Raw genomic sequence first — 6,000 nt, forward strand, 5'->3', positions numbered from 1 at the left:
CTGGTCACTGGTGGGTGGATTTTGAAAAACTCTGGGGCAGGGAGAGCCACACCCACCCACGCCACAGCCTACCCACCCCCAGTTGGAAGCTTTATCCCTCATAGATGTCTGTCTGGGTCCCGCCTACCTGAGAGTATCCCCATCTGCCAGGTATGTTCTGGGTCTCAGGTTAGCAGTCTACTCTCCACATCTAAGGGACTCGCAGGCCTGACTGCCTGAAAAACCTCAAGGGATGGATCACCTTTGGGCAGCTGTGGTTTGTTTCTGACCCCTTGTCTTTGGCACATTATCTCAGTGTCTAAAGATCTTCCCCCATTCCCTGTTCAACCCCCTTATTTTGCATAGAAACTGAAGCCCAGAGAGGGCAAGGACTTGACCTAGGTCACACAGCAAATCGGTCTCTCAAATTCTCATGCAGTCTTCGCCTTCTGTTCCACTGTCGTATTGGATGTTGAGACCCCCCTTTCTGGAGGGTAGAGACTTGAAGGTGGGGCTATACTTTAGACTATCCCTCCGCTGGTTTGCTTAAGTGAATGCACAAACTTGTGCTCCTTTTGCTGGGGAGAGCAGCTCTCTTTGGACAACCTGGTTTATCCGTGGTCTTCAGCATTTTAAATTCCTGCTCAACTCAGCTCTCCCTTGGTGTCCCCAGTGCCAGCCCCCACTGACAGGCAGAGGCCACTGAGAGACCTGGCCCCACAGACCGGGTAAAGCTGCTGGAGCACTAGGCTCTGTGGAATATAGCTCTGCAGCCCTTCATTATGGAGGTACTAAAAGGTTAAGTCTCGTGAACAATGGCCCGTGTCCTGGGGCGCTAGCCACGTGCTGGCATCCGGGATGCCCAGGAGGAGCTCGGAAGGGAATGACAAGTGCCCCAGTAGCTATGGTAACAGGGTGGTCTGAGGAGGCGTCTGGAGGTATGCAAGACCTGAGCTGGACCCTGAGTCCCCCATCGGACGTAGACTGGTCACAGCTATGTCATTCAGTCCCTGTGTACCACTGGCCCAGCATGTGCCGGGCGCCCTGCTCAGCAGTGAGTTGGAAGAGTCAGTCTTTCCCACCAAAGCTGGGTAAAGTGTGTTCCCTGAGCCCCCCAGGGCTTTTCTTGCCATACCCCCATCTCCCTGCCTTGTCATCCCCTGGTTTGGGGGTCTGCTTTGCTTCCTTCTCTGCTCTGTGAGCCCCTCCTGAGCAGGAACCAGATCTGTCTTCCTCTCTGCTTTGTCCCCAGTGCCCAGCACTGGGCCGCTTGGCCCAGCAGCATTGGTTCTGGGCTGGGGCGAGTTGCACCTAGTAAGGTCAGGGTTCTACATGGCCACAGCACTCTGTCTTCCTGGCTCAGGAGCCTCTGGTTTTGATTCTCTCCCCATCCCCCACCCCCCACCATCCCCCAGATTCTGGCCAAGTCATGAAAGCTGGGGAGGGTGGCGGGAGGAGGAAGGTGAGACAGCGGTGGCTTAGCAGAGGGTGAGAAAGCCTCCCCGCTGCCTGGCCGCCGGCACCACGGGAATGGTTCTGGCAGGAGCTGCCTGCTGGGCTGAGATCACCATGGAGACCTGGCTTGGAGAGGGTCACTGGCAGTGGCTAAGGGCTGGAGGGGGGCGGGGGCGACAGGGATTTGTGCAGAGGCTCCCAGCCTGCCCTGGGGCCCGCAGGGGAAGCAGGGGAGGCTGGGGTTCGGTACAATTTGCTTGTTAAGTGGTTTGGAGCTGCTCGTCCTGAATCTCCCCCTCACTTGTCACCCCAATACACGATATCTATCACCCCAACGGCCATTCCTTAGCTTGGCAGCTGTTCTTCAACTGCAGTAAAGCTGTCTTACAGATAGATGCCCCCAGCCCTCCAACAGAACCTGTGCCCCCCCACCCGTTTATCACTCCCCTAACTGGAGAACTGGCACCCACCCCAACTGCACCCCAGGTCCCCACCACCCCAGTTGTGATACAGCTGTCACCCTAACAAGCACACCTCTTACCCCTACGGCTAATTTTCCATCCTCCTCCCACCAGCAGGAGACCTGACAGCCTAACAAAGATACAGCTCCTGCCCTCCCACTCACGCCTCTGCAAGCCACCTGGGCTGCTGCACCAGGATGGGATTCTGTTCCACCTCTCAGGGGTCCACCTGGCTCCCCTGGCCCTTGAGGGGAGTCCTGGCAAGTCCAGCCTCAGGACAAAAGTCTTCCCTGGGGCTGACTGCCCAGCAGACAGCAGTCGGGGCTGAGCAGAATTTAAATGTGGGCCCATTGGAAAGGGAAGCCAAGAAAGAGGACAAGAGAGGAAAGGCTTTCAGTGGCCGCTGGTTCTTCGGGGGGGTTGGGGGGAGGAGGGTGGATGGCTCCCTGAGGAGTCTCAGAAGGTGGTACTAGCACCTCCCATGCCTGCCCATTTTCAGTGGCATGGTCACTCACCAAGTATAGGAGACGTGAATTTTAGGGCTCTGAGAAGATGGAGCCCCAAAAGAGCCAGGATAGTAACTAGAGGTCTTGAGAATATCACCTCTTTCCCACTGGACATCTTCCTGCTCACCCCAGCAAAGCTGGGGGTCTGGATAGGAAATCAGGTCCCCAGAGCCCTGCAAACATAATTAGGACCATCTAGGGGAGTGGGTGACTTCATATCTCTAGTGTCTGATGATTGTAGGGACTGGGGGAGTTTCTGAGCTTCCGGAAGGCAGGGGCTGCAGACAGCACAGATGCTATTGTGTTGTCTTCTTTTTTCCTTTATTCTGACAGACTTCCTCATCACCTCACCTCTGTAAGGAACAGAATGGCAATGGTAGGGAATGGGGAGAAGGTTGGATTTGGAAAAAAAGCCGCAGTTCACACCTGTGCTGTGCTAGGGCCTTGTCTTCCCATTATGTCATTCCTCAGAACAGCTTCAGTAGGAGGAATTACTAAACTTACTGTTACATTAGGAAATTGAGACGTGGAGAGCCTAGCTGGCCCAAGCCCCAAGAGGATAATGACTCGTGCTAATTAGCATCACTTATGATGCATTTATGGACCAGCTGTAATCTGCCTCAAACCACTGAATCTTCCCAGCAAATACACAGGATAGTTCTGTTATCCCCTTTTTACAGATGAGTAAACTGAGGCCCGCAGAGATCCACTGACTTGCCCAAGGTCATAGAGCTGTGAAATGGAGGTGCTAGCATTTGAGCTCAGCTGTGTCTGACTCAGGAGCTCAAGTTCTTAACAGGTTGCTCTGCCTGAAACTCCACCTTCTTATCCAGCCCATCCTTTATCCCTCAGTGGCGTGGGCCTTGGGGACACACCTATTTTACCAGTGGGGAAATTGAGCTCGAAGCAGGCCAGAGTTTCATGAGCGGAGCCGTTTGGAATTTTCTGGGAGGAGGAACAAGGCAGTTCACTTCTGGGTGAACTGGGTGGGGGGGGTCCTGCTCTTAGACTCCCTGTTCCTAGAGCTCAGGGCCTGTCCCTGCCACTGACTTCTGCCTCTTCTCTTGTGTTTCTTTGCAGCTTTCAGAAAACCAACGCCAAGACCCCTCCCAGTGTCCACATCGTCCTCCTCTGCCTGCCCCTCTGCCTCCCGCCGCCCCCCCACACCCCCTGCAGCCCTGCCCCCTGCTCCCGCCCCTCCCCGCCCATCTCCTCCACGCAGAAGCCGAAGGTGAGCCCTTTCTGCACAAAACCAGCAATTGTAAATACTTTTTAAAAATGTACAAAACTTAAAAAAACAAAACACAGTTTTAGAAAAAGACAAAAAAAAAGAGAGAGAGAGAGCGCGCGCGAGTGTGCAAGAGGTTGCGAGCGGGGCCTCACGGTGTCCAGAGCCCCTGCAAGTATGCACTGAGAAATTTATCTACAGGTTGTTTGACAAAAATGAACAATATCCTATTTATTGTATATACTGTTTTATTATAAATCGTGGATTGTATATTGCATTCTGTAAACCTGCTGTGGTCCCGTGGTGTGCAAATTCGCATGGTGGGGGGGAGGGAGAAGAACCTCTTGCGGGAGCTTTTTTTTTTTTCTTTCTTTCTTATTTTTCACTCTTTTGGGTTTTCTCTTCTGTTGTTGTTGTTGTTTTCTGTTGGCAGGACACACCCAAAGATCCAAGTTTGTATTAAAAAGAAATGAAAAAAAGCAAAAAAAAAAAAAAAAAAACACAAAAAAACAACCTCGTGTCTTGTGAAAGGGGATGAATAAGGGTGGACAGAATGGAAGGGGTGACAGCTGGGGATCATCACCATCCACCGGGTCCCCAGAGAACTTAAAATATCTCCGCCACTTTCCCTCCCTCAGAGTTCTTCCTTCTGCCTGAGATGAGTGTCACTTGCCTCTGGGCCCCTCTCTTTGCACACCAGGCCTTGGGTCTCCCCTGCCTCTGGGCTCCTCAGTCTTAGCCCCAAAGTTTCCTAGGCCCTGATGCATTCTGTCCCAGGGCCAGGGAGTCTGCCTTTTAGAGCTTCATTTTGATTTAGGTCCTGGGTCTCCCCTGATTTGAGACCCCTTTTCTCCCCCAAGTCCTAGGTTTCCTCTCCCTGAGGAACCCCCATTATAAATCAGGTCTTGGGTCCCCCTGTGCTTCTCGACCCCCTCACTCCATCCTCAGCCCTGGGTCTCTGACTCTAGCCCCTTCATTTGTCCTGTGTCCCCCCAGCCTTTGGGCCCCCCAGTTATATTCCGGTTCAGGATACTTGTCTTTGAGATACTCAGTCCATCCTAAGGGCAAGCACCCTTGTGGTTCACCCCCTTTTCCCACAAGGACTGGAGTATCTGTTCATGTGTTTCCTGCTCACCCAGGGCCTGGGTCTTCTTTGTCTCCAGCACCCCTCTTCCCCACTTTTTTGCCCCAACACACCTTCACCTGCCTATGCAAACTGCAGGGTTTGACTAGGCCAGTGACCCCAATATTTCTGCCTTCCCCTGTCTTTCCATCCTGAACCCCAAATGCCAGGTTTGAATTTCCTCCCAGCTTCTGTAAACTTTGGAAAAAGAAAACTCCTAATCCTGAGCCTATTTCTGGTGGACCTGGCAGGGCGAGCTGGGTCCCACTCCCTGACCTTGACGAGCTCTTGGCTGCCCTTGACCAAATAATGCCCACATTGGGCTGCCTGGTCCTGAGCAGGCAACTTTTCCCATAGCCCAGTTTATGTCTGTGGCCCTCCCTGCTGAGGCTCAAGGTGACCCCCAAGGAACAGCTCCGTACTACCTGCCCCCGCTCCTCACCCAAGCAGCATGGCCCAGGCACTGGGAGAGTCAGAGGAACCCTCGATCTGAGAGAAGATAAACCCCCCAACTTCTGGGCATCCCTATCTGAAAGAAGACGCCGGAGGGTTCAGACAGGGGCAAGTAACAGCCCCTAAAACCTCAGTCTCTGTGGTGGATGTGAAGGTTCATTTCTCCCACGAAGCCTCCCTCCTTTGCAGTCCCAAGACTCCCCCTCCTGCAGTGAGGGCCCAGGCATCAGGCTGCAGTGGGGTGGGACTGGCAGGGGTGGTGAGACCTGGCGAGGGTTTCCTGGAGGCCAAGACCAGGTGCGAGGCAGAAGAACCCAGGGAGTTCCCAAAGGAGAGAGAGCCAGGGGATGGAAGCCACGTGTGGCTAGATCCAGGTGGAGTAGACACTTGTCTGTTTGGGGAGGAAAGAAGGCTTTCATGAAGTCACCCCAGGGCTGGGGGCCGGGGGGCGGGGGCAGGCTGGTTGGAAGGGGTGGGTGGCCTCAAAGCGACCAGCGGGGGAGGCCTTGAGATGTTTGTTTTCAGCCCCAAGAGTCTCCTGCAGGGAGAAAATGAGTACGTTCATCGGCTGCTGAGGAAGCAGAGGAGACCTAGGGAGGCTGTCCAGGTGGGGCAGGCTGGGTAGAGGGTGGGGCCCCGGTGACGGGGGTCGATGGGGGTGCCATGGGGGAAGGGGGTAACAGAATTATTCTGTGGAAGGCATTGTTAGGGCTCAGGGATAGAGGAAGAAGGACACAGAACCGTGGTGTGCCCAGGAATTGGGGTGGGGGTGGGGAGGGGTGACCCAGGAAGGAA

At 54.2% G+C, this 6,000-nt stretch overlaps 1 protein-coding gene across 5 annotated transcripts in view; it reads left to right on the forward strand.

The window, feature by feature from the left end:
- Positions 1–4,139, forward strand: part of AHDC1 (AT-hook DNA binding motif containing 1) — a 64,996-nt gene extending 60,857 nt beyond the window's left edge. For all 5 annotated transcript variants that reach the window (XM_027519162.1, XM_027519180.1, XM_027519169.1 and 2 more), the window contains exon 7: positions 3,482–4,139. The gene's annotated coding sequence lies outside the window, so the exon portion shown is untranslated. The remainder of the gene's footprint in view (positions 1–3,481) is intronic.
- The last annotated feature ends 1,861 nt before the right edge of the window (positions 4,140–6,000 follow it).

The sequence above is a fragment of the Bos indicus x Bos taurus genome, chromosome 2, assembly GCF_003369695.1.
Source record: "Bos indicus x Bos taurus breed Angus x Brahman F1 hybrid chromosome 2, Bos_hybrid_MaternalHap_v2.0, whole genome shotgun sequence".
Classification (NCBI taxonomy): Eukaryota; Metazoa; Chordata; class Mammalia; order Artiodactyla; family Bovidae; genus Bos; species Bos indicus x Bos taurus.